A 12972-nucleotide genomic window follows, 5' to 3' on the forward strand; every position below is an offset into this window, starting at 1 on the left:
TCTTTGTATATAAAATATATCTTATAAAGTGTAAATAAATTTATTAATTTTTTCAAAGGATATAAAATAAGGAAAATGAGATGATGTCTTAACTTCTTAATTATATTCTCATTAACGTTTTTATATTTCCATAATCAGATATTTTGCATATAAAAATTTATCACATATTTTTATATTATATAATAAATAGTATTTCAACAACAATTTCTAATTTTGACCCATGCAATGCATGAGAATATATAAATAATTTGTAATTGGGTATAGTATATAAAAGGTAACAATTAATTCAAGTACTATCTATTTTTAGAAAAAAATATATTTCTATAAGTATTTTTTATCTTTTTATCTCTACAAATATATCATATTATTATTTATTTGTATGTTTGATTAACATTTTTCTAAGGTGAACTATATTCTCTCTCTCTCTCTCTCTCTCTCTCTCGTGATTTTTTTTTTCTTTCTTATAATTCTGTTTAAGGTTGATGACTTTTAAAAATAAAAAATAAAAAATGTGTTTTGGTACTGTGTTTTTTTAATTTCCCATTACAAAGTCTTCTCTTTCCTCATTTTTTTTTTTTTTTTGAGAAGCTCTCTCTCCCTTTTATACCGCTTTACTTGAATTTGGATTTGGATTAATACTTAGTTTTTTTTTTTTTTTTTTTTTTTATAGGTAATAAGAGTAATATTAATCATGATGAAATAAAAACAAAGAAAGAAAATACATGATGTTCATGATGGTGAACAAAAAAAAACAAAAACAAAAACAAACAAACAACAAACAACATCAATAAAAAAATAAATAAAAAACTCAAGGGACAATTCTAAGAGTAGAAAGAAACTCAATGATAGAAGAACAATTCGAAGAACCCCAACACACCTAGATTAATAAAAGCTTATACTTAGTTTTTTTTGGAAATAGGAATTTGAGTTTATGTCAAAACACAATCTACATGGCTATGAATTTGAAAATGCCTACCAATTTTTTGGGTGATAAATTATTATAAAGTCTATCTTTTATTCCTTTTGTTTCATCTTAATTTTGGTTAAGATAGTGTTGTATATTTGTGATGAATTTATACTATTATAATAATCTAGGGGTGTTATGGAAGCTGAAGTGAAAATTTGTGGAATCATTAAAAGACTAATAGAAAAATAATGGAAAAAAATAATTTAGTTTATTGATGAAAAGAAAATAATGACATGGATGCTGATTTGACTCAACAGGAACGTAGCAACAATAAATATTACGCTTCAATGGTACAATAATTGTAGAGACTTAATGACTAATAATTAAAAAGGAATAGGTATAATAAAAGTCTAATACCATACTTGTGGGCCGGTTATTATCTAATACCATAATTATATCACTCATAAAAATAAAGATAAGTTTAATTTCCCCTGAAATTGCTCCTAACGAAACATCATTTTGGTATGGATTCCATGGTGCAGGAAATGTTCCATAATGTGCTCCAATCAAAATGTGTAATGACTTTTAGGGTGTGATTCATTAAGGTTTGTTGCCATTTCAAATTCTCATCGTGACCCTTAAAACCTCCAATTACACATTCCATTCTTCACTTAAATGTAATTTAATTTATTATTTTGTTCTTCGCTTATAGAGTTGAAACCACATCCGTCCGGAATTGGAAAAGACTCAAGGTATCATCTTTGCATCATAATATTTGCTTAAATTTATATATGATTGTCCCTTGAATTTTAGAGTCATTCGGATTTTTTACAATATTTTAATGGAATCATCTCTATCTCTAATTGTATTGTATCATTACTCTCACTCAAATTGTTGGATGAATTAATGAAATACCTAATCCATGCTCTACACCACCAAAACCCATTAAATTAAATAGGTTTAGACTTTAACTGTGATTAAGCAAGGTAATATCCTGACAGAATATGAGTTTTTGGGCTTCAAGGAAGGTAAGTTTTAATTTTATTTTTTTCTCTCTTTGTTTAATGTTTTAATTAGATAACATTAATATATTATTAGAATTTAGGCTAAAATGCAAAACTGACCCTCTAAGTTTCATCTTTTGTCATTTCAATCCTCTAAGTTTCAGCTTTGTTATTTCAGTCCTCTAAGTTTCAAATTTTGTCAATTCCGTCCTCTGTTACCTTTCTGTTAAGTACTACTATTTATTAACCAAAACGATGCCGTTTTGGAGGATTTTTTTTTTTATAAAAAATTTAATATAATTTTACTGAAAAACATTAATTGCCAAAAAAAAAAAAAAAAAACAACAACAACAACAAGGGAAGTAGGAAACGACGTCGTGAAGGAGAATGCCCCTAGGACATCATCGGCACAATCCTAGCCACAACCCGACTTGACTCCAGATCCCCCTCCTCCGTCACCTTTGCCTTTAATGGTCGGAGCCTGAGTCCATTTCACCAACCAGGAACACACGATCGAAAGGGTATGACAGTTCTTCAAGCCTGCGAAATCGCCGGCGACGATATCCCAAAGGGCATGACGGTTCTTCAAGCTTGCGAAATCGCTAGCAACGATATCCCTCGATTCTATTACCACAGTCGCCTCTCCATCACTAGAAACTGTCGCATGTGCTTCGTCGTTCAAGCCTGGGAATGTGCCGATGATGTACTCAGGGCATTTTCCTTCACACGTTATTCCTCAAAATTTTTTATTTTTTTTTGGTAATTAACATTTTTCAGTAAAATTAAATTAAATTTTTTTTAAAAAAAAAAATCCTTCAAAATGGTGTCATTTTGGTTAATAAACGGTAGCACCTAACAGAAAAGTGACGGAGGACGGAATTGACAAAATTTGAAACTTAGAGGACTGAAATGACAAAACTGAAACTTAGAGAACTGAAATGACAAAAGATGAAACTTAGAGAGTCAGTTTTACATTTTAGCCTAGAATTTATATTTTTAATTTAATGGGGTCTTCAGTCTTCTATTTGTCTGCAAGAAGTATTGCACTAATTCTCTTTATTTTGGTAGAATTTTATAAACAATGCAAAAAAGGTAAAGAGGCAAAGTTGCAAAATAAATTCAAAAGCAAAAATTGCTACCCGCATTCTCCAATATATGCATGTCCAACAACAATGTCAATTTAAGCAAACAAGAAAGCAGAGAAGACGCAGCAGGTAATTTTCTCTTTTCATTATGAATAAATATAAAATTGTATTGTCCCATAGTATCTGAAATTAACTTGCTATATTCATTTTAAACTGAAAAGTGACTACAATTTAGAAGAGAAGATGTCAACAATGTTAGAAATACAACTGGCATAAGAACATTTGTGTTTCTACTTTCTTTTATTTTTTATAAACATTTATGTTTCTAATTGTTTTGCAATAAATACAACATATATTGTGTTATAGTAGCTTTTTTTTTTTTTTTTGGGAGAAAAAGTTACATAATCATGTTTATGCAGATAATATACCAAACAATTCAGCTATAATATCCTATAATTTCCAGCAACCAACAAAAACAAAGGCTTCATCTTAGTAATAAACATATTTTTACATTAAATCATATTTTTTTTTAATTATTTAGACCGGATGTCAATCTAAAACTCTATATTAATTATAATACAGGAAAATATTATGAACCATTCAACTTTGGGCTTTGGCCAACCATCACGCAAATGCCTATATTGTGGTGCATTATTGTGGTATGAAGAACATGTATGAAAAGCAATGAATCATAGAAATCCGCATATTCAAGAAGATAATGTGTTATTTGAGCTAAATGTAAGTCACATCAGTTTCTATTCTAGGTGGAATATAAAACCATGACCACTTACTACCTGCTGCCCATATTCAATGTTTTCAAATAGGCATGAACTGCTCAAGTATGTGATCTAACCAAAATTTAAATTTTAGCATATATAAGTTTAGACATCTGTCTATTTATTTCAGCCTAAGATAGTAAGATATGAATTTTAAATGGTTTACATACAAATATAATTTTAAAGTAAAGTGAAATTTTATTTGTTTTTAAACAATTTTCTCTAAAAAAATGTGTCTTTGTTAAAGTAAAAAATATTATTTTTGTTAAATAGTTTTGTCTAAAAAAATGTGTATTTGTAAAAGTAAAAAATATTATTTTAAATCCCTAGTAGTAAGCACAGACGAGTATCCATAGGAAAGAACACCAAATGGCTTAAACCCTCTTTTCTTACTTTTTTTTTTTTTTTTCTTTTTACTTTAAATTTATATATTATCCAAAGACCAAGTATATTGCCAAAAGGCCCAAAACTCACTGACCAAATAAAGGAAGGATACTTATACACATTGCATTTTCCCTTTCTTTTTCTATTCCCCTTGTTTTCTGTTATTTGCTTGCTTTGTTTTGAAACTTAATATGCTAATTATTATTTAAAGGAGCCCAAATACATTCTACGGCAACCAACTATGTAAAACCTTGAATAGCCTTACTCCAATACAATAAAGTGATAAACCATTCCAATAAAGAAATTTAGTCCTTTCTACTGTCATAATCTACACTCATAAACACCTCAGAAATCCTCACACAGTAGCAGAGCTAGGATTTGACCTTAAGGGGGACACAATTTATAACTAATATTCATGTGTTTCCATAAACAAACTTAAATATACAAATTGTGTACGTGGCATTCAACACATGCATCATATATACAAAATATTAACCAAACTTGACAATTAAATGCATGTAATATGAATAGTACGTGATCTTTCAATATTAAAAGATCCCTTAAAATCATTGCATATCATTATACTGTGTATATTTTATTAGGTTTTTTTTTTTTTTTAATATATAGCTAAATTATATTGTAATTTTTTATGTTAAAACTTCATTTATAATTCTCATGTAATGATTTTTTTTTTATAGGATCACATAATGATTTTTAATAAATCAATAAACCAAAAATACAGTTTTTGGTAAACTTATAATATGATTAGATTATAACAATTTCAAACCACATAATGACTATTTGTGCAACTACATTTTTAGAGTTTAACTTTAAAATAATATCAAATTATGGAATTTTTCATGTAATTGTTTTTAAATTTTATTGCTTAATCCTTTTGAAATGAAACTTTTTTGTTTTTGTTTTAGAGTAATGCTATAGTTACAAACTATTTTATAACATTTTTACAAACCGTTGATGTTGCCAACTTCTTATTGGTTTTCACCTAGACCCACCATTAACATCAATTTTTCATTTACCAACAACCACTCACCACATCAATAATTTGTAAGATTTTTTGTAAAAAAGTTTGTATCTTTAGCATTACTCCTGTTTTGGTGGTATTTTCATCTCTTCAATTAAGACTTTTTCTTCTTTAATTTAGTTTATTTTATTATCATTTTTTTTTCTTTTTATAAATTTTGAAATTTAAAAAATATTGATAAAGTAAAAAAAAAGATATGAAGATATAAGATATATTAATTGAATTTGACTTATAAGAAAGATATCGAGATATATACACACACTCAAAAAATAAAAAACAAAAATTTGGATGTACGTAATTGCTTATGATTCTGACAATCTCAAACGATTCTAATTTCTTATAATTTTCTTTAACTTGACAAAAAATTTAGTTAGACTTAAATGAAAAATAATATTCAAATAAACCAAGTTTTACGTTCCAAAATTGAGGAAGTAGTTTCTCCAAGTGGCAATAATACGATCAATCCTTTAGGGCTTTACACCTTTGACTCTAGTATGGGGCCATGTCACTTGGTGACATCACCTGCTGATGGCTTGCTTTTATATTGTGAAATCAAGTAATAAATTTGCTCTTTTATTCAAGATATCAGAATTTTTTTTTTTTTTTTTTTGGGGTGCAATTAATCTTTAGAACCAAAATGAAATGGTATGAAACTCAAATCGCACACACGCATATTATATATAAAATATGAGAGCATGCTTGTGAATTATAAAAACTAAGCATATTGAACGTATAGTCTGGAAGGTGCATAGTTAAAATTGGACAAAACCTAAACTCCTTAAGACAACATTAATTTTACTACTCATACCAAATAGGTATTTTATTTTAAATGTGAAAATAAATTTTCTTTAGCCACATGCATTATTTAATTATTACATATAATGGTATTTTAAGAACCACTAAAGAATTGACACATATTATCTTCACGAAAATAATAAATTAAGTAGAACTTTTATAAAATGTGTATAATTTATTTGTGATCTTAATATTATTTTCAAGAGATACTACTGATTACTTAGAGTTCTTTAATAAATTATAAATAACATATATATTATTAATAATTAATCATTTTTTTAGCAGGGGGACCCTTAGCCTCAATATGATGAGAATTGCACAGATTAGCAAAATAAACTTGATTAGCTCATAATCCAAAAACAATTATCTAATTTTCTAGAAACATAATCCCAAATTTTGATTGTGTTTGTAAATTACTCTTTCCATACACAATTAACACTACATATTGAGCATAAAAATAAAATTTTCTTGTATTACAGAAAATTTTTAGGTATTCTCGTAGCACGGAGAAATGATATTTCCTCTTTTTACATTCATAGTCGACCCCACCTTGAATGTGAGAGAACGAAGTATTATTCTTCGTGCTACGGGAATACTTAAGAATTACTCATTGCATATACGATTCTATGCACTATTGAGAATTGTTTAAACTTCAGACTAGTGAGTGTAGGGACGGAGCCACCCTTGGACAATGAGAGTCAATGCCACCCCCGCGCCCCCCCCACCCCCCCACCTTCCCCCCCAAAATTTGTTTTTTAAAAAATTATTAGTGTGTGTGTATATATATATATTAATTTTAGCAATTTGTTCTATAAAATTACATTTTGCCCCCCTTAACAATATCTTTAATTTTTTATGTGAGTAATGTTACACGACAAAATGTTTTTACAATATTTTTACAAATTGTTGAGGTAAAGATTCTTATTGGTTTGCATTTGAGCCCACCTTTTACATAACTTTTTAACATAACAATAACCACTAACCATATCGGCAATTTATAAAAACGTTTGTAATTCTAGCATTTTCCTCCTTTTAAAGGCTGTAAAAAATTTATAGATCTAAAATTTAAAACAAAATATACAAGGCCATAAAAATTAGCCTATCAACAAAAATTACCAATAGCAAAAATATATTAAAAAAATTAAATCCAATCAATCAATTTTATCCAAAACAAACAACCTGACTTTTTAAAAAAGTTTAAACAAAATAATTTTGTCCTTGCTTAGTAGTATACATCAAAGATACTAAATAAATAAATAAATAAATTTGAAGCAACTAAATAGTAGAGCCGGAGGCCAAAGTTACCGCATGCAGTCAACAGCAAAGCCGCCCTCCCTATTCCAAGTTCTGGCTCTATCCCTAAGTAAGTGTGCATGCATAATTTGGAACCACTAGATTCCTTTTTTTACACTTTATACCAATTGTTTTCTTGGTTTTAGATCATGTAATGGTCCACCGGCTATAATTTTGTAGCCCACTTGCTTGTTTATTTAACGATTAAAGAGTCAAATGTAGCAAGTTTTTTTTTTTTTTTTTTTTTTTTTTTCAGCGAAGACTCTATATTTATATAAATTTATGGAAAATGTTATATTCACAATATTTTCATAATAAATTTTAAGTGATAAATTGTTACTAGTTGTTATAGGTGGACAAAAAAGTAATTTTAATAATGGATTCAAATTAAAACTAATAACAATTTGTCACCTATGATTTGTTGTAAAAATGTTGTGGATATAACATTTCTTAAAATTTATATACGAAACAAAGAGGTAATGACCTTTCAGAAACTCTAATAATAATAAAAAGAGGCCTATGTTAGAGATAGTGACCTTTCAGAAACTCTAATAATAATGAAAAAAAGGCCTATGTTCTATTCTTATGAAGGTGAGGGAAAAGATAAAACTAAAACTTATTCAATTATTAATTAAAATTAAAATCTTAAACTTATCTAATTAACCTCTTTTTGGTTATTAATTGGCCCCATACAAAATATGGGGGCCTTTACTTGATAGACAAAGGTGAAGTTGTGATAAAAATTGATCACCATATGTCTAATTGATTTTAAGTTAAATTAAGTATAAATTATACTTTTTTAGTTCGACACATTTTTTTGCTCCCAAATTTTTTTTTTTTTTTTTTCAATTTCAATTTCATCCTTCAACTTTCATTTTATATGAATTCGATGATTCTATCCACTTTCATGAAGTGGATTGTTTTTTAATTAATAAGTAATAACTTATTTAAATGTTATAAGAAAATTATATTTAAAATGTAAGAATAAAAAATCCTGTCCCGATCGATTTTAATTATCATCCTCTAGTTATAAGGTCATACTAGGCAGATGATAAATGTAACAATGATGTATTGCGGGTTTGCTTCTGAGAAAAAAAAAAATTAGAGAAAAATTTCAACTTAATGAGATGGATCGGTTCTTGTCATTATGTCTCTCACATATAACTTCCCTTTCCATTTAGAAGTATTGGTTGCCACAGCTTCAATGCTTGGAACTTACACATCGGCCATATTTGCTGTCACGCCAGCTGATTATTCTTACAGATTTCGGTTCATCCTCATAGCAGCTGCTTTGCCTTTTGTGCTACGAGTTTTGATTTATATGGTCAAGTCCAAAGCATATGCAGAACAAGAACAAGAGAATCTGTGTGACAAATGTAGAAGTGGGAATTTCTGCAGAAATTGTAGAGATGAGATTCCCAAAAAAGGCGTGGTAAGTGAGATTCCCAAGTGAAAATGTTGAATTTCCATCAAAAATAAAGTTCAGAAGACGTCTAGCATGTTCCGATTCTGTATTATTAGGCCATAAAACTGTCGTGGGACAGTTGCTATATCTATGTACAAATTTGCATGATCAGTTTGATTTTGCTTTTTGAAGTTTTTTTTCCTCTATGTATCTTTAGTTATAAATTTTATGGAATTTTCACGTTAAAAATTATCTTTCTTTTTTCTTTTTTTTTCCCCCCGGGGGGGGGGGGGGGGTTAACCAAAAAAGGTATAAATTTAAACCACTTGAAAAATCCAAACCCAATAGGCCACATATGTTAGATTTATTCTTCTTTTTTTCTAATAAAAAAATATATCTTTTCTTGACATTTGATATATATTACTTAGTGTTCTTGAGTTTTTGTTATAACTTGGGTGAAGCCAAGAATTTTTGTTTATGGACCAAATTATGGTATTGATACAATAATCAAGAGACTTAATTAAGATAAACTCAAAACACATGTTGTAAACAAAAACAAATATTGCGTAAAAGAATTGGTTAATGGGGGATATTTAACGTTATAGATAATAATGCTTTAAAAAATAAAAGAGAATTGAAAAAAATTACATCAAAGTTCTCTCCATTTCATCTATTATATAATCAACATTTTATTATTTTTTAGATCTAGTAATGTACAGACTACCACATTATTTAAAATAACCTAATAGTATCTATATTTTTAGATTTGTAAAATTTAACCTGAACTATGAAATTGTTCTATTTGAAAAGGAGAGAATAATTTTACTTACATATCTCTCACTTGTAGTATTACACTATCTTCAAATTAAGTGGAGACGACTGATAAAAAGAACTTTCCAAAGTATGCTATATAACCTATTTTTGGGTCTTTCTTTTCAAATAAATACAGCATAAAAAGAAGAGTTGTATAATGTTATGTTTGGTATTGTCTTGGGCATCCTAGATATGCTATAAATTGCCAAGAATTTTATATTTCAATGCATACTTGATCTTTTTTAGGAGAAAGATAATTCAAATCTTCCTCTTTCTATATAACAACTGAATTACCAAAAAAGATGTACCATAAATCTAAAGTTTTCATCTTATTATTATTAATTATATTTCGCTATCTTGAAAAATACACGTATTGCCTTTTTGTTAGGCATGTGTGAAGCTTATTTGGCTTACTACCATCTTACTTAGACATCATCGAAGGCTACTGTACTATTATTACTTAGGGCTGTTTTTATTACATACAAATTGTTATTGACTCTAAAATGGTCGTTTGTCATCGACTCAAAGATTCACTGCAAACAATTATTTGTCATATTGACACAAAATTTCATCTCTTTCTATGCCCAGGAAAAAAAAAATTCATCCTTTTTCCAAGGAACTGAATTGTATATACATATATTTTTACTGCATTGCAGTTTCCTTTAATTTCCATAAGGATGAAACCTCCTTATCTCTTCCTCACAAGGCACATCTTTATTGACCAAAACAACAACTAATAAGGTTTTAGAAAAAATGAAAAAGAAAAACAAGTATGCTATATATAGCAAACAAATGATAAAAAAACATCATGCAAGAGCAAGACCGTATGGTTTTGCAGAGACTTATATGATTGCTTGCACAGAAATAAAAAAAGGCTAACCCACCTCAAAATACTCTTAGCTGGAGGAACTGGTTTAAGTACTTCCAATACGAAGAAGACCGGGACCCACCAACCGAAGCCCGAAACGTTCTCTTAGTGGTTGCTACGTTGATTGCTGCAGTGACCTTCCAAGCTGCTGGGGTTAACCCTCCTAGCGGGGTTTGGCAAGGTAATGACCATGGACATAGAGCAGGAAGAGCCATTTATGCATCTGAAAAAGAAGCCTTCTATGTTTTCTTGATTCCTAACACTTTGGCGCTCTCAGCTTTAGTCTTGGCCATCAGGTCACTCACATGCACGGAGGTTCCCATTTGATCAATTTGAAATATTTGTTGCCATGGCTTCAATGATTTTAACTTATGGGTCTGCTATATTTGCTGTCACGTCCAAGGAATCAGTGCGTTTTTCGCTATATTTTTCTGGCTGCGGCTGTGCCTTTTGTAATGAGGTATTTGATTCAGAAGTTCAAGAAGATTCAGAGTGAAGTGTGTGTGTATATATATAGTTTAGCTACTTGAGGATTTTTTATTTTTTTATTTTATTTTTATAGAGCGTCAGTTTTTTATGATTATGCTCTTTATTAGATATTTTATCCGTTAATTAACAGGAACCTATAATGAATAGAATTTCTAGTGCAACGGGTTATGCTTCTTAGTTTCCTCAAATCCTAAGGTAACCTTACACACACACACACACACACACACACACACACACACGAAAACGTTTATTTTATAGTGGGCTAGTAGAAATGAACATAAACTGGCTCATCTTCTAAGAAAGTTGGATCAGTGTGGGAATGACTCGGCTCTTTTCCTAGTTGGGCTTTTCTTGTGGAGGTTTTTGTGGTCTTTTCTAGTTGGGCTTTTCTATGGAAGTTTTTGTAGTCTTAGAGTACTTGTAGTGGAGCTAAATAGTTATATAACTATTTTAGCTCCACCAAAATACAAAAATCAGCCATACAGCAGTGTAGTTAAAGGTATTTTTTTTTACCTTGATTGCTATAGTGCACATCTATCTATAGATGTGCACTGTAGCTAAGAGCTATTTTTTTTTTTTTTTATTCCTCCAGCCAAATTAAAATATTATTTTTTCCTTTCTTTTTTTTCTTTTTCTTTTCTTCTTAGAACCTTCACAATCTCTCAACTTTCAGACCTCTCACATCGCTGCCCCCCTAAGCCACGCCGCCATAGACCCAGCTCCGACCATGACAACCCCCACCACCACATCAGTCACAAATCCAACCATACCCACACTCATCAAACCCACCACCACCAATATCAATCACCACCACCACCACCATGGCAACCCCCACCACCACCACCACCACAACCACATTAGTCACAAACCCAACCACACCCACACTCATCAAACCCACCACTACCAGGGAAAAAAAAAAGAAAAAAGCAAACATTGGCAAAACCCACGGCCAAAATCCATCATTGAGAGAGTCACAACCCATGAACCATAACCCCCTGTTTCGTCTCACCCATTTCAGCCATTCCGAGAGAAAAATGTATTTTGGTCTAAAATGGTTTCTTCTGAAATTTTTTCATTTGAACCAAAAAAAAAAAAAACAAAAAAAAAAACAAAAACAAACAAACAAACCATGAACCAGAGGTTGATAGAGGCGTGGTGGTGGACCTAGTGGCGTTGTTTTAGTTGGGCTGAGCAGAACTGAAGCTTGGTTGGATAGATCGTCATTTTATGGAAGAAATAAGGAGAGAACAATTGAATAAATGGAGAAGGAGATGAGGAGAAAAAGTAACAAAAGATAAAACAATAAAAAAAAATAAAAAATAAATAAAAAGAAGAAGAAGAAATGGTTAAAAGTTAAAAGGTGTGGCTGAGGGTGGAGGAGATAAGAGGAGTACATGTGTGGAGGAGAAAAACAAAGAGGAAAAAAAAAAAAAAAAAGAAGAAGAAAGAAACGTGTATTTGGATGAAACCAAATAAGGTAACGGGAAAAATAAAATAAAGAATAATAACAAAATTAAAATTAAGAAATGTTACCATTATATTTTTGCAATAAATTTTAAGTGATAGGTTATTACTATCTAATATTGGTGAGAAAAAAAAAAAAAATTGATGGTGGCGGTTGCAGTGGTGGTGGCAGTTGCGATGGCGGTGGTGGTAGTGACAGTGGTAGTGGCAGAAGTGGCTGTGATTATTGTTTATTGTAGAAAATATATTATTCTATCATGTGGCGGTAGCGGCGGAGGAAGCAGAAGAGTCGACGGCAGTGGTGGTGGCATTGGCAGCGAAAGAGTAGGTGGCGGCAGCGATAGTGACAGTGGTAGTGGCAACGGTAGTGATTGCAGTGGCAGTGGAAGAGTCGGTGGCGGCAGCGGTAGTGGTGGCGGTAGCGGTGGCGGTAGCGGTGGCGGTAGCGGTTGCGAGTGGTTGTAATTGTTGTTTATTATAGTGGATATATTATTTTATTGTTGTAGATATATTATTTTATTGTGATGTTTATATTATTTTATTGTGTTAAAAGCTAAAATAGATCTATTGTTGCAGCATGTGAGTAGGTAAAATAGATAAAGTAACTCTTTATGGTGCCAAATAATTAAATTTTTAGCTCCACTGTT

Source organism: Quercus lobata, chromosome 4, assembly GCF_001633185.2.
Source record: "Quercus lobata isolate SW786 chromosome 4, ValleyOak3.0 Primary Assembly, whole genome shotgun sequence".
Classification (NCBI taxonomy): domain Eukaryota; kingdom Viridiplantae; phylum Streptophyta; class Magnoliopsida; order Fagales; family Fagaceae; genus Quercus; species Quercus lobata.